This window comes from Nannospalax galili, unplaced genomic scaffold (genome assembly GCF_000622305.1).
Source record: "Nannospalax galili isolate Female #2095 unplaced genomic scaffold, S.galili_v1.0 scaffold307, whole genome shotgun sequence".
Lineage (NCBI taxonomy): Eukaryota > Metazoa > Chordata > Mammalia > Rodentia > Spalacidae > Nannospalax > Nannospalax galili.
The window spans coordinates 1,173,254-1,193,488 of NW_008359625.1; the positions used below are offsets into that span (position 1 = coordinate 1,173,254).

The 20,235-nt window shown below is 45.0% G+C and overlaps 1 long non-coding RNA gene across 1 annotated transcript in view; it reads left to right on the forward strand.

Moving 5' to 3' along the window:
* Positions 1-20,235, forward strand: part of LOC115068529 — a 110,675-nt gene that overhangs the window by 1,574 nt on the left and 88,866 nt on the right. The gene's annotated exons all lie outside the window — the stretch shown is intronic.

The following is a 20,235-nucleotide window of genomic DNA, read 5'->3' on the forward strand; positions in this document are numbered from 1 at the left end:
GTTAGAGTGGGCTGTAATCTGACATGATATGTGTCATAAGAGAAAAGGAGACACAGAGACCCACAGGGGAAGACACTGTGTATGATGGACAGTCAAGTGATGCATCTATTAGCTCAGGAATGTCAAAGACTGTTGGCTATCACCAGAAGCTAAAAGAGGCAAAGAAGGGCTCGTTCTATATTTTTTGATGACAGCATGCCTCTGCTGACACACTGATTAGATCTAATCTCTAGAATATGGGGATAATACATTCCTGTTGTTTAATCCATTCAGTTCGTAGTGCTTATTATAGTGGCAAAAAGAGACTAGTGCACTGCACTTGGCCCTGAGGGGATGAGACCAGGAAGTAAGTTGTGTGTAGTAAACTGGGGCAGAATGACCCAAGTAGAAGACCATTGGTATAAGCCATGGCTCCATGGGGGAGGGCTCAGGGGATAAATACAGACTCTTTCCTTTCATTTTCCAATTTCTACCTCCTGCCTCCCAATATCCGAACCCATCTGGCAGTCAAAAGGCAAGGGAGCTTGTGACATGGTCCACAGAAGTCAGCCACGTAGGTACTAAGAAGCATGGGCAAGGGAAAGACGGTCTGCAAGGTAAATAAACCCATTCAATCAGTAGGGAAAATACTGGATGAATGAATGAACAGATGAATGAATGGAGCATGGTAGAGACAGAAGTTCCAGTTAACCCTGTTTTTGGTTTGGAAACAGACAATTTTATGGCATTGCTGTTTCCATCATGTGGAGAGAAGGAGTTATGTTTTCAACAGTGAGGACATCTGTGACCAGCTTCTAGGTCCCCACCCCCCTGGCTTGGTACCCAGAGTCTGAGTCTACTGATGCCTCCCTTTGCATAGACAGCACCATTGGGCAAGATTCAACTTTAAGGACTTAAGTAATTTGGTATGACTACAGGAGCACAGCTGAAATTATGATGTGCTAGCCTCCAATGCAGACGAGTTATCTGGTCCTCAAGTCTTGCCAGCTTCACTGAATAGTAGCACTAGCAATGTTTATGCCAGGCTGAGCCAGAATATCCTCCTGCAATAGAGGGGTTCATGTGCACAGAGCATTCTCTGATAGGTGTGAGATCCTTTGGGCAGTTTATCTCCCATGTCTATGTGAGGTTGGAACATCTAGTTGTTGCTGTAGGCTCTATGAGCCAGAGCAGTAAGTAGGGGGTTACGGGGTGGGGGGAAGGGTCAGGTGCACCAATGGATGGGCCAGCTGAGCACAGAGGAGCAGATCGTTCCTCAGGGGAAATGCTGTTATGATCTGATCGCTTTGGTGGAGAAGCTGGGTTTATATTCACTGAAGCATCTGAGATGCAGTCGGTACAGCTGCTTGGCTTTGCATAGAATGAGTGACTGACTCATTTCTATTCTAAATGCAGGAGTTTGGTCTAGGGGCGACCAGAGAGATAAAACTGCATTTTCATTTGACTTGTCTTGCCTGGGACCATTGTGATGTCCACTTGCACCCTTTATTATCAGTACCTCCCTCCTTCCTTGTGATCTGGGATCTATGATAATGGGATAGATTTCCTATGAAGCACAGCTTGGTCCTCATGGCAGAGGAGGAAAGAGTCCTGAAAACCACACTGTCTCTTGAAATTTCTTCTCAGAAGTGACATGTCCTATTCTTTAATTGGTTCTCCATGGCTAATGCAAGCCAGGCTGTAGGGCAAGTCTTGAGTTCAGCAGGCCAGGGATGTATAATTCTCCCACAAAACAGGAAAAATGAAATAGTGGGTTAGCATTATTGTAACCTGCATATACATTTACAGCCTCCATCTGGTTTTAGAATTAGGAAGATCCAGAATTAGGGGTGATCAGTTGCAGAGGTGAGCAACTGTATCCCCAAAATGCAGTTATTAGGAAGTTTGAGGCAAATGAATGGGTGGACAAATAGAGATATCTGATGGAGTTAATTAGTTACTTTTGCATTGCCGTGACCAAAATACCTGACAAAGAAGTTAAGGGAGGAAAGGTTTCATTGGTTCACAGTTTCAAAGTGATTGTGGTCCATGATGATGGGGAGTTCATTGCTGTGGTAGCACATGGTAAAGGTTCTTCACATCTTGATGGACCAGGAAGTAGAGAGCTTGTGGTCAGAACTGGGAGTCGGCATTACCTTCAAAGCCCTGCTCTTAGTGACTAATTCCATCAGCCAGGCCTCATCCCGTAAAGGCTCCATAACTTTCAAAATAGTGCCACAAACTGGGGACCCAGTGCTCCGATCTTGAGCCTGCAGGGAGCATTTAAGATTCAAACAATAATACCAAGGAACTTGTTGGAGCCCATCCTGGCCTGGGATACAGCTGAAGGAGTCCCGGGGGACAGATCTACAGCATGGCTTCTTTCTTCTTTTCTTTCTTCCTTCCTTCCTTCCTTCCTTCCTTCCTTCCTTCCTTCCTTCCTTCCTTCCTTCCTTCGTTTTGTCTTTTGAGACAGGGTCTCCCTGTAGCCTCAGCTGACCTGGAACTCATGATTTAGACAAGGCTGGCCTCGATCTCACAGAGATCTACCTGCCTCTGCCTCTTGAGTGTTGGGATTAAAGGCAAGTAGCACCATCCCCGGCCCTTAGCATGGTTTTCTTGACTGAGTATAGCTAGCCCAGTGACTTTGCCTATCCCCACCATACACCCAGAGATGCGAAACTGGGTGCATCCAGCCTGCCACAGCTGCTGCTCATCTAAGTAAGGCTGAATGGCTTGACTCATCTCCAATGCTTCCCATTTTGTTTTTATTTTCTCCTCCTTTCCCACCTACATAGTCATAAGAACTCAAATAATATTGTCTATATAGAGGCAAGAATAGACATTAAATGTGAGAGGGAAAAAAATGTAAAGCTGTCATTGCGTCAATTCACTGAGATATTGGGAATATTTGTTACAGCAGCTAGTCCTGACTGATACACTGCCTGTGTGTGTGTGTGTGTGTGTGTGTGTGTGTGTGTGTGTGTGTAAAATGATTCCAGAAGGAATATTCCAGAATGGAATGTTCTCTGGAAGGGGTATTTCAGTTGTTCATTGGCTAGGTTATGTAGAAGAAGACATGTAGGCTTCTGACAGAGTAGTTAGTCTTTCTTATCTTTTCCCTCAAACTCTGCCCTAGAAGAGGTTTGAGGAATGAGTGTGAACATTTGCTGTAACTTATAGTCAATGTCTGGTCAGTCAATGGCTGGTCAGTTGTGGCAGGCTAGGGACCAGGACAGAGCTTCAGTGGGGAGTTGGAGTCTTTTGCTCCCAGCAGGCTTTGAAGGCGGGCTAGTTATGCAGGGAATTTCCTGCTTTGCAATGCCATGCCAATAACCACAGCTTAGCAGATTCAACTCCTGTCCACTTTTGGTGAGTTTTCAAAAACACCTCAAAAGCAATTTCAGGTTTGCGTCCTTAGCATTCAAATCTAGCCCAGGGCTAGTTCATGTCTGAATCTGATTTTAAATAAGAAACTGACCATTAGTTTACTTCGTCTACCAACAAAATGGAAGGAACTCTTTCTCTTCTACTTTCCTCTGAATTTGGAAATCGTGGGGGAAGAATTTGCTCCTGGAAGAGCAAGAGGTGGGTGGAGGGTGGGGAGGGGTTAGAAAAAAATACCCTGGGGTTTGGATGGAGGCTTTGGCCCCCAAGTGGGGATGGGGTGATTGAGGTAGCATGAAGCTGTCAGACTGATTATACAGTGTTGCCACTTTAAGGCAAGGGTGAGACCAGTTTAGGGAAAGAACAGTCACAGACAAGCACCAGATGGTGTGGTGGGGCTGGGAGTCCTGAGCTCAGGAACGTCCACCTGCTCATTAAGATTTCAGCAAACCATTTTCTCTCTTCTCCGATCTTGGTAAAGGTAAGTGGGTGGCCTGTGGGAAGTAAGGGTGGCCTTGACTTGAAGGAGCTGGAGAAAACATTGGTACATTGGGTCAACTGAGGTCCCTGGACCACACTTCCGGACACATGGGTAATGTGGAGGGAATGACAGTTTCTGTAGGGGATACAGCGACCTGAGAAGCTTGAGTGAAAGCCTTTCAGTTGCCACATCTATATCTGGTTGTTCTCTGCTCTTTTGTGAACCCTCAAAGGGCAGAGATCAGTAGGGAGCCAGGACTAACAAGGGGAAGGAAGAGGTGGGGAAAGGCATGAAGAAAAGGGATCAGCGGTGAGCTCAGAGGGAATAGCGTGGAGTTTGTATCCCCAGCACCCTGTTCATGGTATTCTGATAGTTTGCTGAGGCATGAGGACCTTAATCAGTGTATTAGTTACTTTTCTTGTTGCTATGACAAAATACCTGATAAAAATACTTAATGAAGGAAAGGTTTATTTGGGCTCACATCATGGCCAAGAAGTTGTGGCCGCAGGAGCCGGAGGTGACTGGTCACACTGCATCCACAGTCAGGAAGCAGGCAGATGAATATCGTGCTCAGCTCTCTTTTTCCTTTTTGTTCAAAATAGGGCCATAGTCCATAGAATGGTTCTACCCATAGTTAGAGTACCCACCTCAATAAGCTTAATCTAGATAATCCCTCACAGACATGCCCAGAGGCTTGTCTCCTTGGTGATCCTAGAGCCTATCAATTGACAATATCAGCTGTCACTATAGGTGTTTTGTAGGTACCTGTGTAAGATGCTAGGTACCACAATTATAATAATTCTGACCTTTGGGAGTTCAGCCCTTATGGTTTGATAAAAGGAAAAAATTGTTATCACAATATGTATGTGCCCAGAATATATTATTAGATAAAAGAATATGAGATTGATCATATAGAGAATAAACTATAATGATAGAAGTAAAAAAATTTTACTAAAAGGGATTAGCTAGTGACTGTAAAAGAATTTGAGGGAAATTTCTAGAATGATAGTAATGCCATGTATTTGTTCCAGGTACACATTGCACAAGTATATGCATGTATGAAAGTCACTGAGCTGTACACTTAAGATTTGCACAGGTGCTGGAGAGATGGCTCAGTGGTTAAGAGTGCATAGTGTTCTTACAAAGGACCTGAGTTTGGTTCCCAGCATCCAGACCAGGTTGCTCACAACCCCTTGTGACTCCATCTCCAGAGATCCAACACTGTCTTCTGAGTCTCTGAAGGCACCTACACTCACATGCACATATCTCTTCACAGAGACATACACTTACACATAATTTAAAAAATAAACCAAATCTTAAGAAAAGATTTGCTTATATTTCTGAGTATAAATGATAAGATCTCTTGCCTCAAACAAAATCAAACACAAAATCCCAAACACTGAATGCAAGGTATGTGTCTGATTTGGGAACATTTTCTGTTCATGGATTCGGTAGAGTGAATCTGATAGAAGCATGGACAGAAGAAGTTCCCTCATCTAGCAGTCTAAGTAACTGGGCATGTTACTGAATGTGTCTGGAATTTAGTTTTCCCTCTGTAAAGGAAGAAAGAAGCCTTATTTTTCCTTGCTTGCTGACTGCTACCTCAGATGGCTCTGGGGCGTCCGTGGGGCAGACACAAAGGCTTTCCAGTCATAGACCTGGCTGCTCTTCCATTAAGACAGTGAGCCCAGTGACACTGGAATCAGGGTGGCTGCCAAAGCCAGCCCTGCCAGAGCAGGGCTTATGTTCTAGAACCCCTGAACAAACTCCAGCCTTTGTTCCCCTGTGTCTCTTACCTGCTCCCCCAGCCTGCCAGCCTTGACTAGCTCTTTCTGTTTAGTGAATGAGCTTAAAATCAGGAAGGAGAGAAGAAGAAGAATGAGTTTCTGGGTATCTAATTCACACAAGCCTTAGAGTCTGAAATATGTGGCCAAGAATCCTAGTCTAACTGTCCTTGGAGAGAGAAATGACAAAGGTTCCTTTGAGACACTTCCTTTCCCCAGCCCAGCTCATTGCACTATCACAGTGCTGGTCCCTTCTGTCCCCTCATTGCGTCGGGCCCCTCAGAGAGAGAAAAGTATCATTAGTGGTTGAGCCTGGTCACCGGAACAGCATCTGGGTAAATTTCTACCCTGCTTCATTTACACAAACTTTTTTCCAGACCAGGGAAGGCAGACTTAAGTGGCTCTTGTTTGTTGATGGGAAAAAAACTTAAACTTTGATAGAACAGTCCGAAGCCAGGGTCTTGGGCAGAGGCCACACTCTTCCCCGTTGGTTTCCTCTCTATAGCATCACAGGAAGCCAGTTTATCTCCCTGACATGAAGCAGAGAAAACAGTCACTGGCCCCAGCATTTTCCAGTTGGGAGCAGAGGTCAATGGAAGCATAAACACAGGCCCAATAAAACCATAGATTCTCAGACCAGAAGGGATTTAGAGCTCAGAGATTCTAACTCTATTTTACAGACAGAGACTTAAGCTATGGGGTGAAGCAACTGGTTGAGGGGCAAAGGTTAATCAATGACTAAAGTAGAACAGAAGTGACAGAGGGAACCTAGAGTGGGAGCCGACTGGATCGAACTGACCACATCATTGCATGTCCCTGACAGCCAGAGGTTCTCAACCTGGCATGACTGACATCTTGTGAGTATGACCCCTTGCTATGGGGGCACTGTGAACATAGGGGAATGTTTAGCTATGGCCCCTGGCCTCTACCCACTAGATACCAGTAAGAGCCCTCACCCAGTCTATGATAACTGAAAATGTCTCTAGACATGACAAATGTCCTTTGGGGGGCAAAGTCAACCCTGGCTGAGGCATACTTAATTTTTTAGTTCAACATTTTAAGGTGCACCATGATGCACTTTAGTCTGTAGGTCTGTCTCATGCCTCAGCCTATAATGCTTTGAGTGGACAGACAGATTCTTTACTGACCTGCCCAGTATTTGGCATGGGACAGATTCAGTGAATAGCTTTGAATGAATGAATGAATGAATGAATGGGCAGACTCCCTGTAAGATGTTGGAGGGTAATCTCTCATTTGCTGATTATCTAGTATTATATTAAACACCAGGCTGGTATTGTCTGGCATGAGGCATGGGAGAAGGACCTGCAGGACTTTCTGTGTGAAGATGGTCCGGACTCTGCTTGGCTATCCACCATCACAGCCCCACAGAAGGCCCCCCTCAGCTCCTCTTCACACACTGCGGGCTTAATTATTTGACTTCTTTTCATTCTTAGGAAACAATGGAAATGACTGATACATAGGAGAGATTCTTCTCACTGGGGGATACAACCAGTGTTCTGGATCCTTACACCTTAAGATTCTCACAGTTTGAAGAACAAAGTACCTAAATTCAGCTGTGAGGAACCACAGAACATTTGTCACAGAGTCATGAAATTTTGGCACTGGAAAAAGTCATAAGTAAAATATAAAAGGAAACAACTTTACCACAAAATCTGATTATATTGTTTTTCTTAATCTCAGAAATTTTCAGCACTGTTGAGTTTGAGAGAATTGACTTGACAGTTCTTTTTTTGTTCTCTAAATGATAAAAAATACTGGAGAGGGTAGAATATTCTTTCAGGATTAACAACAACGATAACTCAATAGTGCTTGGTGTCTCTTAGGGAACTTCTGTGCCAGATGATAAAATTTAAGTTCCCTTTAGGGAGGAGGAGGGGTACTAGGTGAGTGAGGAAGAGGGATAAGAAGGGGGATGGAGTGAATGGTCAGAGTACGTTATGTGAAAATATTATAGTGTGCTGGGTGATGGCACAAGTCTGCAATCCTAGTACGTGGGAGCCTGAGGCAGGCAGGTCAGGAGTTCAAGGCCAGCCTCAGCTACATAGTGAGTTAACAGCCAGCCTGGGCTGCAAGAGGTTTTCTCTCAACAAACAAAATCACAATGAAACCTATTACTTTATGCAATTAATATATGCCAATGAGACATCTAAGAACCAGTGAGTTTGAAAGAGTAGGTTTGCTCTGGGCGAATAAAAATGGAAGAGTCTAAGAGAAAGAGAGAAAAAAAATAGGCTATTGGTTAGATAGCTCTTACAGGGGAGTTAATTAAAATGTAAGACTGACTTTACATGTCAATGAATTCAGAGGGCCAGACTGAGCGTAAATGTTGAAGAAATAATGGTTAAAACAGCAATAAAGATAAAAAGGGAATAAAGACTCAGCACTGAGAGGGAAGAAAGAATAAGTTAGAAGAGTGATTAGCTGGTATTCAGTTAATATTACTTTAAAAATGAATTGTGGGGCTGGTGAGATGGCTTAGGAGGTAAAGTGCCTGCTGCATGCAAGCCTGACGACCTGGATTTAATTCTTGGAACCTACATAAAGGTAGAATGACAGAAGTAACTCTGTGAAGTTGTCCTCTGACCTCCACATGTGTGTGTGGCATAGACACACACACACACACACACACACACACACACACTGAAAATGAATCCCACCAAGCTGCTGATGTACAGGACTCTACATATAGTCCTTGTGTTTGGTCCTCCTTGCGTTACAGCTTTGTGCTTGCTTTTCGGTCTTTTTTCAGGAAATGTCACTTTTCAGGGATAAAGTCTGTTGCTGATTGTTGACTGGCTGCTTTGGGAGAAAGAGAGGCAGAAGGCTTGGGGTCCAACTCCAGTGGGAGTGTCTGAGCAGGACCAGTCTTCTGGCTGGGGAGAGATGAGCTGTCCAAGGTTTGTTAGGTATCTTGGGATTTGTGGGGAAACAGTGTGCCTGGTGACTCCAGTCAGAGCAGAAGCTGGGCAGTAGCCATACCCTGGGAGAGTCATGGGACTGAGCAGGGCCGGCAGCTCCTTAGACAGGAGACTCTGGGGTCTCCAGGAGAGACTGTGCTTAGAGGATTTAGAGAAGGCTTTAGGAATCCAATCTCAGTTTTAGAGTTTCCAGATAAGGCCCAGAGAGGTGGATGTTTTCTCCCACCTCCCCTGTGTGCAAGGAAGGCTTCCCCCTTAGGCTCCCGTGGAGGAAATGGCCTCTATTCACTCTGGGAGTGTTGAACACATTTATTGTTTTTTCAGGTGTTCAGGGTGACCTTAGGTGAGCAGATCTGAAGCAGCTGGATAGGTTACCCAAGCTTATCTCTGCCCCTTAACACTAAACTCAGCACATTCTTACACACTGCTGGTTATACTACTCCAAATCTTCCTGTACATCTAAGAATTCTGCTGTGCTTCAAACAGCCAGTGCCAGACTGAGTGGTGGCCAGGGATGATGGAGATGGGAAATGTGATAAGGTGAGTAGCCTGACTTAGGAAAACATAGGGCCTTCCAATCTGAATTTCAGATGAACAATGGATAATGTTTTTAGTATCTATCCATGCAATCAATATTTAAGATACATTAAAAGTCATTTACTGTTCATTTGAGATCAGATTCAACTGAGTGTCCTGTATTTTGCCTGGCAATTCTCTCTTAAGATTCTCAGCAGCAAAGGAGTCTGCAAAGCTTAATGGTAAGGAACTTAAGGGTGTGGTGCTACCCGCTTCTGATGGAAGATGGCTGCCCTAGTCATCTCTCAGAGACAGAAAATGCCAATGCCTTTGAGAAGTCCGGGCAGCAAAGGAAGGAGAAAGCTTTCCCAGGTCATGGCTGCAGCAAATTTCTCTCTCCGGTTCCCTTTTGTCTTGCTCCAGTGAGAGGAACAGCACACTCTTTAAGGATTGAGGACAGAAGGGAAGGCGGGTAGATAAAGCCAGCTTATAGTGCTGCTTGTGTCCTGGGGAGATAATGGCTCTGAACCTGCTAAAATAAATGGTCTGCTTTGTTCTTGAATAATAATCAGCTGGCAGCTTTGTTCTGTCTTCCCAGCAGCTGGAGGAGGAGATTTTGATTTCAGAGGGAAAAGAAATGACCCCAGGCTGACCACACTGGCTAGGGGAGAAGAAAAATTTACCACCACAGGCTCCATGAGGTGGCAATGGAGACTTTTGATGCAAAGCAAAGTCCCTCCCTGCCACCTGCCATAATGCCTAAGGTTTGGCCATTAAGTTTTAAGGTTAACGACCTCCTGAAAAAAGGCAGCAGATACTCCTGAACAACACAAAGCGCTATCATGATCCCTTTGTCGTCCCCGCCCCCGCCCCCACCTCTGACCAAAAGCATCCCAGGATAGCTATGAATGCAGCCCAACACATTTGTAGAAAACAACAGCATGCCACAGTGTTAAAAGGAACATTCCTGCAATGGAATTGTTCCTTAGTGTTTCTAACTCCACATTTGACTAAGAGCAGGGTCTTGAGGTTGTTGAATCCTAGGACAGGTAGAATTGTTGGAGGTATCAAGTGATGGCGAGGTGGATCACATAGCACAGATAGGGAGAAAGGCCAGAAAAAAGAGGATCTGGGCAGTTTTTAGGAGAACATGGAAAGTGGCAGATTAGTTGGAGCGAGCCAGGCAATTTTCCATTGAGACTGAATCTTGTTGCCTGCCTCCTCCTAGAAGGTCTGTAAGTTCTAGAACTTTCTTTATGCTCATTCTTGGCCAGCTGAATGTTTCTAATTCAGAGAACAACAGACTTTGGAGCACAATGAGACCTGCAGAATTCTCCCCTTGTGTGAATACATCCTGGAGTTCCTGCAGTTGTTAGGGTCAGAGCCTGGGCCTCGACGGCCCTAATAAGCTAGACTCAATAGGCCAATCAAAAATACAAGTTAATAGTGAAAAGCAGAGGAAGGAAATTTATTCAGTGTGGCCACATTGGGAAGCAGAACAAATATAGTGGTCCAGGGACCTCTGTCCTCCAGGTTCATCTTCAGGGACCTGACACGGGGTTTAGAGTTAAAGGCAAGAGGTGTACATAGCTGAGCAGTCCTGGTCAAGGTGTGGTCCTGCCCAGCAGAGACTCCATCATTGTTTCTGACCCTAGGCCCAGTCTCTCCTGCAAGCTGGTCTGACAAGTTATCAGAACTTTGTGAAATTTCTTCCTGAGAGGCAAGCTCCTCTTCTGACTGGCATCAGGCTTTAGCCTTTTCCTCCGTCAGAATGAGACTCCTAGGGAAATAAAAATTTCTTGGAGTCCATATTTTCAATAATCTTGTAGCCAAGGGAGGGGTACAAGTATCTTTTTAGAATAACTTCCTTCCTGCCAGGACAATTACCCTTATGCTAATGAGAGTTAGGGGTTCCAGGACCGTAGCCTATACCCCAACTCCAGCCAACTCTCATAGAAGTGTGCCCTCCAGGTTTCAAAGGGCAAAGGATATGCAGCTGTTCTCTTCACATGTCAGCTGTGCCCAGTGTAATAATAGTAACTCTGTTGTCAAGAGACCAGGGGGAATAAACGACTGGCTTCTTGCCTCATCTAGTAGAATGGTGTGGTACAAACCATTATTCCTCCATTGTAAGTGAAGGATTTTAGTTCTGGCTCACCCCCTGCTAGGCAGGACCCAGCCAGGATTGCTTATTTCAGATGCTGAGCCATTTCAAAGTTATATGTCAGGTGTTGGCTAAGTGATTACAATGGTGAATGGAGAGAGGCAGTTTCATCAAGGGGCATCCCATCTGAGACCTTGGCATTTTTTGTCCTTGGCTAAGACAGTGGTTTTAAAAGCAAAGCCTTAAATGTGGAACTGCCAAGCAAAGTGCAAGGGACATTTATTGGTCCACATGGAGAGATGGAGAAGGCCCTCTCGGCCCTATTGCAGCTCCCTCCAGGGCTGGAGAAGCTGTGATTCAGCTGTATTATTCAGGATTATCCATCTGGGGTATCATGTCACTATGAGCCCATGAGCATGGGCTGGGGACCAATAAGGCAAAGTCTGCCATTGCCTAAGCAGATGTGAAAGCCTGGTGGGCTCTCGTTTGACTCCGACTTTCCCAGGGACTCTCCTTTGCTACAGAAGTGTCTCTTCCTTTTCTCATTTTTTTTACATTTACTTATTCGTGTGTGCATGTGTATGCATGTGGGTACCATGGTATGCATGTGGCGGTCACAGGACAATTCGCAGGAGTTAGTTTTCTGCTTCTACCATGTGGGTTCTGGGGGTTGAACTCAGGTCATCAGGCTTGGTGGCGAGCACCTTTGTGTGTTGTACCATCTTGTTGGTCCCCTTTTTCTAGATTTTTAAGAACACCTACTAATGTAAAACAAAAAAGCTAACTTCAAAGTGATCTATTGATGGCAATTATTCAGGTGACTCAAGTAAAACCTTGCATTTGGGTAGCCGCTGCCCTGGTACAGCGGAACAGCAAAGGACAAGCAAACAGGTGGTACTGAGTGCATAAGGACTGTGTTCATGATGACTCTGCACATAGTACTGCATTTAATCCTCATAATGGCCCGTGGGGGAAAAGGACAGTTATTACCTACTTTGTAGATGAAGAAACTGAGGTCCAGGGAGGTCATGAACTATTTCCATCAAGCGAGTTTTGGTTTGTTTTTTGTTTGCTTGTTTTAAAAATATTTTATTTATTATTTTAACTTTATGTGTATGAGTGTATTGCCTGCATGTATGTAAGTGGACTCATGTCATGCAATGCCTACGGAGGTCAGAAGAGGGCTTTGGATTCCCTGGAACTGGAACTATGAATGGTTGTTAGCTACCATGTGGGTGCTGGGAACCTAATCCAGGTCCTCTGCAAGAGCTCTTAACCACTGAGCCATCTCTCCAACACTGTTTTTTGTTTTATTTAATTATTTTTATTTTATGTGTATTCATGTATTGCCTGCATGTATATAAGTGCACCCATGTTGTACAATGCCTGCAGAGGACAGAAAAGGGTATCAGATCCCCTGGAACTGGAGTTACAGATGGTTGTTAGTCTCCATGTGGGTGCTGCAATTTGAACCCAGGTCTTCTGCAAGAGCAGCCAGTGTGCTTAACCTCTGAGTCACCTCTCCAGCCCCCTGGTTTGTTTTTGTTTTTGAAACAGGATCCCATGTAGTCCAGTCTGGCCTCCAATTCCTGATCTTCCTGCTTCTACTTCCCAAGTGCTGGGATTACAGGCATGCTCCAGCACTCCCATCTGGTTTGAAAGTAGTGGCTGCATAGGCCTAGAACTGGTTAATTCTGAAGCTTGTGTTCTTAACCACCATGCAATTATTTACCTTTTTGCTTTATTTTCTCCCCATCTTGTAATTTCTAATCAATCAACCAGAAAACATATCCCCTTTGCACTTGAAGTATCTGTGTGTATTAGTTACCTTTTTGTTGCTATGACAAAATACCTGACAAAAGCAGCTTAAGGAAGGAAAGTTTATTTTGGCTCACACTTGGAGGGTACAGTTCATTATGCAGGAAAGGCATGATGGTAGGAGTGTGAGGTGGCTGATCACATTGCATCAATACTCAGGAAGTGGATGACTGCTTTCTCCTTTTATTCAGGCTGGTACCTTCACCCATGGAATGATGCCGCCCACTCTTAGGGCGGGTCTTCCCATTTTTATTAATTCAATGTAGAAACTTCCTTACAGACAAGCCCAGCGGTTTGTCTCCTAGGTGATTCTGAATTCTATCAAGTTGACAGTCCATATTACCTATCACACAATGTCTCTTTCCTTCTGTTCGGCAGTCCTGTGTTAAACGCACAGTGAGGGTTTGGCATGCTGAAATGATGTTCAGGGTTTTGCTCTGGTTCAGGCTGACTTGGATGCTGTCAGAAGCCAGGATACCCACTCTCACAATGATTTGACAATAGATGCACCTGCGCTCCTTAAGGAGGCAGAGCTTCAAATGTCCAAGACAGGATGCTCTGCTACCATGGGGCACTCCCTGAAGCTGAAAAGGCTTCCACCTCACTATTCTGGCTCTCTTCCTATAGCCCCAACCCACAGGGGATTCAGGTTCAGAGCTGAAGTCTTCCTTCTCCTTCTTCCATCTTTAAAATGTCCAGGAAATGTATTTTGTGAGCAATTGTGGCAGCCTCAGAGTCAACCTCATGTCTCCTTCCTGTGGATCTCTCACTGAAGTATCCTGGCAGCTGACCTTCGTCATTCTCAGACCAGTCACATCTCCAGAAAGTCTTCTCTGGAGACTCTGGCTGGGTGAGATGGCTTTCCTCTGTCCTTTTATTACGGTGTATTATTAATAGATGAAAGTGATTAGTGCATTTATTACCATTCTCTGGACAGTCTTGCCCTAGACTGGATGCTCTCCAAGGGCAGGGATGGCTTCAGCACCCACACTTAACAGATATTTGGTGTGCTTTGATGATCTGAATCATTAAATGACCCGGGGCTGGTAAAATGCTTGCTGTGTAAGCATGAGGATCTGAGTTGGGATTCCCAGCACCCAAGTAAAAATCTGGGTGTAGCGGTTCATGTTTGTAATCCCAGTGCTGGGGAGGCAGAGAGAGGCAGGAGGATCTCTGGAGCTTACTGGCTGGCCAGTCTAGCTGAGTCCATGAGTTCCAAGTTCACTGAGACACACTGTTTCAGAAAGTATAGTGGAGAGCAATTGAGGAAGACACTTGACATTGTCAACCTTTGGTCTCCCCACATACATGCACACACACATATACATACATATACACAGACACACACACAGACACACACAGGGGGGTATTCAACATTCATCTGGGTCTGTGGTGGTGCACGCCTTTAATCCTGGCACTTGGGAGGCAGAGGCAGGCAGATTTCTATGAAATCAAGGCCAGCCTGATCAACACATGAGTTTCAGGGCAGCTGAGGCTACAGGGAGACCCTGTCTCAAAACAAACAAAACACACAGACACAGACACAGACACACAGACACAGACACACAGACACACAGACACACACACATACACACACACACACACACATACACACACACACACACACACATACATGCACTCCAAAACCAAACACTTAACATCCATCCCAAAGAGCTTTTGTTGTTTTTGTCTGTTTTAAATATCCAGCTCTTCCACCCTTTACGCATAGCTGTTCCTTGGAATTTTTTGATGTTGTTGGAAGTTCCCTTGCCTTGTTCATATCTCTGGGTCATCACTTAGTGTTCCAGGGAATTCCAAGGGAACAGAAATCATTTTGCCTCTGCACACCGTCATGTCCACTGTTCTGATAAAGGATCCCAGCTGTGACAAGGAGATAATTTACTTGAAATTAATGAACAAAGCTAATTATGGCAGTAGATTTGGGCAGGGACAGAGTGTACCAGAGCAGGGTGCTGGCAAGCATTCCTAACCCACTGGCTTGGCTTCTGAACCAGGGGCTCCCCAGACATGTCAGTGACTTTCATTCTCCAAATTGCCTGCTTAACAGCAAACAGGCTTTAAGACCATGGTTTGGGGCTCCATTGTCTGACTGTAGCCAAAAATTAATTCCTGTGGCTTGTTCTTTTCTCACTGGCTTCAGTTTTGTAAGACATGTAGGGTAATTAAAGTCTGGCTTTTTTGAGGGTGTGGGATTTTCGATTCACAACTTCATTCTTCACCCCTCCCTCCACAGTTCCCTCTCTCTAGAGCAGGATACCTACTTTTTGTCCCTCTGGAGTAAAAAACTGACTGGTTCCCATGGCTCAGTCCTGCCTGTTCCAATTTTCTCTGTCTTGTGTCTGAGTCCCTTAAAGCGAAGTTCACCTGCCAAGAAATCACTGCCATTGACACCACCTGACCATGTTCATATCCTTGCCTGGCATTGGGAGTTGTATTTGTACAACATGACAAATCCCATTATAATAAACTATGTGTGGCTTCCAAATTCTTTCCTTTTGGTGGCATTTGGCTAAAATTAGATCTGAGAGGAGGTCCTTATGAGTGGTAGCGGAAGATGAACTGAGCTAACACACGAATCACTAGGTCAGAGCCTGGCACAATTTATGGCGATTTTTCAGACATCTAATTTTAGCATAAATCTTTAGGAAACATATTGTAAGCTCAGACTCATGATACATACTGAGAAAAAAACCCTCATACGTAAATTATGGTTTCTGTTCTTAGAGAGCTTTGCATTTCAGTGGCGAGTAGAGAGACACTGCAAGCTAGAAACAGTCCTAATGTTGACTCAAGGGCTATGAAAAGAGAGACAGCATAGAGGCCAGGCAGAGGAAGGCTGGATTTGAGAACGACAACAGGACACTCATAGGTGAGGTTAATTGAAAAAGGCTTAATGGGGAAGGGAAGATTCTGGTTTGCCAGAGGCTCTGGAAATAGGCACCCTGGGCATGAGGAGGACTGTGTAGAACCCAGAAGTGGTTACCATGGCAATATAAGATGCTAAAATTCTGGAAGTGCAGGGCCTGATGGGCCATTGGTAAGTTCTGTTGGCGATAAGGGTGTGATGGCATCTGGGGCTGTGTCGGTTAGGGAAATCGTTAGGGGCTTGAGCAGTGATGACTTTGTGAGAAGGGTTGGTAGATGGTGGGTACTGCGGAAGGTGAAGAAGGAAAGCCTTGTTTTCCCTTGAATTTTTGGGGTGAGGAGCATGACCTAGCTTAAGTTAGAAGCAGGCAGAGAAAGAAACACATCTTCTCTGTGTTTGAGAAGAGGGGCTGACGTGTGTCCTGGGAAATGGTGCATTCAGTTAAGGTGACAGTGGAGGGAAGAGGTAAGAGTGGCCTGAGACCAGGGCGGTTTAGCATGAGGGACTAGCTGTATAGTTAAGGCTATCTCTGGGCTCTTCACCCTCCTGCTTCTACTTTCCAAGTGCTGGAGATACAGGCCTGTGCCACCATGCCTGGTGAATTTTTTTTTAACTTGCAGTAGAGAGATTCCTACTTCATACATTGGAGTCAAATAGTAGCTTAAAATAAAGGAAAAAAGTTGAGTAAAAATAAGGCCTAATTAGGCCTATCTTAGGTATTTTATTTTACATTAAACATAAAGTATTATTTATCACCGAACACTTCAGCATTGAGACCGTTCTCCACTGACTGGGGCTGTGCTTGACTGATCTTTTTGTTGTACTAATTACATTCACAATGGATCAGTGACGGGCACAGACCCTTTGCTGCTCCTACCACTGTGAGATCTATTTCAACTTTTTTTGTTTGAATCTAAGCCACTCTTTTTCCTGGACAGTAGATTGCAGTGGAAGCAACATCCAGGGATTTTCATGACTGGGATGGAAATGCTCTACTGAGTTCCTTGGAGCCCTCCCTAAGACCCCTGAGCTGCCGTGTGAGACGTTCACTGTCTTAAGCTGCCTGTACTTAAAAGGCCACATGTGGGTGCTCCAGAGGATGGGTCCCAGCTGGGTTCAACCTCTAGCCATCCCATCAAGGAATGAGACATGTGAAGGAAACCATCCTGGGCCTCCTAGACCACTCTGCCCAACATCAAACGACTTTTGTTGGTATCATGTAGAATAGAAAATTTCAATAGCTGAATCTTGTCTGATTCCTAACCCACAACATTGTGAAATATAATAGCATGGTGGGTATTTTAAGCTACCAAGGTTTAATTAGGATGGTTTGTGGTTATGGAAGATGCTGCTAGAATTTTATTGGAAAGAAAGGCAGACACATAGTTACTGAGCTGGGAAAGACCTAGAAGCCAGTGATTCAGCTCCCTGATTTATACATCATAATTCTGAATACTGGGGCTGGTGATGTGGTTGAGGGGTAGAGGCCCTGGGTTCCATCCCTAGTACTAAAAAGAAGTATGAATATTGTGAGAGCCCTCCAGAAGTCGGCCACAAAATGCAGCAGCCTCACAGAAGGTACCCAAGCCCCCTTACTTTAGCTTTCCCTTTCCTGCCCTTGATGGGTCTGCTGTATTTATCATTCCTGGATAACCTTGTTGGAGAAGCACCTGCAAGCAGAATTAGATGTGCAGATGGCCATTCAGCTCATCTCATCCATGTGAAGTGCTCTGAGAAACTATAGTTAGTGTCTGACTGCTTCCCTCATGGCCAGGGAGAAAGGCTCCTCTAGCCTAGTATGTGTAGCTGCTCTGCTTTGGAAGAGCTCTAAGCTTCCCACTTGAGTGCTAAGGCATCCATGTATGGAGCCTGTGAGGTGACTCCATAGGCATGTGACCAGAATGGCCACACAAGAGCCTCTATGCAGAACGCTTGGTTTCACATTCTTCTAGTAACATCTTGAATTTCATAACAGTTTTTGAAGGCAGGTTCATCATTTGCATTTTGCACTGGACCCTGAAAATTATGTAGCTGGTTTTTTCCATAGCTCATATTATATTTGGCGAGACCAGGAGTCATGATTGGTCATTGCCACAGTCTACGGTCTCATAAGCAACTGGTAGGGAGGGGCAGCAAGGGAGTACAAACCACACGGAAAACTGAATGCAGTATTCCTGTTTCTTTCTGTTGGACAGCCCTTAGGATGGATCCTCCCATTCCCCATAATTAACAGAATGGTCCATCTCTGGGAGGCAGGGATGCCTGCCTGGGGAGAGTCGGAAATGGATAGTGTAACTCTTGGCTCTTCTTCACTTGAAACTGAGCCAATGAAGCTCCTTCCCCATCGACTGGTTTTCCTCTAGGGAAAGATAGCAGGCAGTGTGTCACGAGGCCCCCATGGGAAGCAAGGACCCCCCCCCCCCCCGCCCCACGCCGACCTTGAACCGTCATAGAAGTTTAGGTAATGGAAGTCCCACAGTCCCTTTGGGAGCAGAGGTGAACCCCAGGCTGCATAAGCTGTTTTATACTTGGAAATCATTTTGAAAACTCTTCTGCCTGTTGTGAGTTTGCCCACTCAGATACCTTCCACCATCCAAACACAGCTGCTCTTTTGTCTACCAGCTGTGTCTCAAAAACATCAACCATGCTGGGTGGAAGGCCTGGGTGGGTTTTCTTTGCCCTTTTTCTATTGCTTTGTTCTCCTAGAACTGTTATTCTTCAACCACAGCCTCTGAACTAGCAGCATCTGCATTACCTGGTGAATGATCAGAAATGCTAATTCTGGGGTTCCACCCCAGCCTTACTGAATCCAAAACCCTAGGGCTGGTACCCTGTAGTTTCCCAAGCCTTCCAGGTGGTCCTAATAATCAGTAAGATTTGAGAATTACTCTCTGAGATGTGTGGCAGAAATGAGGCCCTCCTTCTACCTGTACCCATAGTTGTTGAGTTGACACCTGTGCAATGGATGGGTAACAGTTTTGCAAAGGAAAAAAAGAACAAGCCCTTTCAGGGCTCACACCCCTCATCCTCACACCCATACACACACGAAAGGAAGAATGGTCTTGCTCCTCAGTCCTCTTCTATTTAACATCTGTTCACCATGTTTTGAGTTGTTTGAACAAGAGACTCGGTGTCAGAATAAACCTGCTTGTAGGGTGTCTGGAAGGCAGGTGCGGCCTGCCACTTTTAATGCAAGCTGAGAGCAAACACAGCCTACTGAGGCCAAATCAGCCTTCTGCTGCTAGAGACAGGGCTGGAATTTATGTTTTGCTGGCCCTGGGCCCCCTAACGTGCTGCCTTACCTTGGGGCCTTAATTAGAAGCAGCAGTGGCCCTCTGGCCCCGCTGTGTTTCTATTTGATGTGATTGCACAAAAGAGCTGCGCTGGAAACCGGTCTTTTGTTATTTCACACATTCTGAATAGCTGTTTCATGAAGGCCCTTTCCAGGTTTCTCATTTGCTCACCAGTGCACCAGCTCATTTAAAAACTTTTAGACAGGGAAGTGATTGGTAGTCTCTGGGTTTCCTGGATTTGCTATGGATCCCAGGTTCAGTTTAGGTCATCTTAGCCAGCTGGCTCTCTGGCATGAGACCCTTCTCCTAACCAACCACCTTCCCTTTCATTCGACACACTCTTTTTCCCTTCCCTCCATTTTCTTTGGTCTGTCTAGAGGCATTTTGGTGTTTGGTATTGTCTTAGAAACTTGGACATTTAAAAAAATATTCAGAAGCCAGGTATGATGGTACAGCCTTGTAATCTCAGTGCTTGAGAGGCGGGCAGATCTCAAATGAAAGGTCCTCTGGGCTCCATAGTAAGGCCTTGTCCTCCCCCCTCCCCCTAAAATAAATCCAGGCTGGAGGTGTTGATAGAGTACTTACTGAGCATTCACAACGCCCTTGGTTCAACTCCAGCACCACAGAGAACTTAGTATGGTGGTACATGCATGTAATCCAGAACTCAGAGGTCAAGTCAGGAGGATCAGAGGTTCAAAGTCATACTCTCTACATATGGAGTATGTGGCTAGCCTGAGTTATAGGAGAACTTGTCTCAAAAAATGAAAAATTCAATATGAAAATGAGATGCATTTTATTTTCATAACTGCACCCCTCTGAGAGACCTAATACATCAAACTAAAAAGCTGTAGCTGTAGGGAGTATCTTGTGTCTAATACAAGTAACAGAGGACATAGAAGATGTACTGCAGGTTGGTAGACATCAGCTCATTTGAAAGAATGCTAAGAATCAGATCTATGTCCCTGGATCTGTCACATGTATTGTGTATAGAAGTTTTGGGGTTAAGTCAGAGAAGGAAGCGCATGGTAAGTGTGAACTGTCTACTGT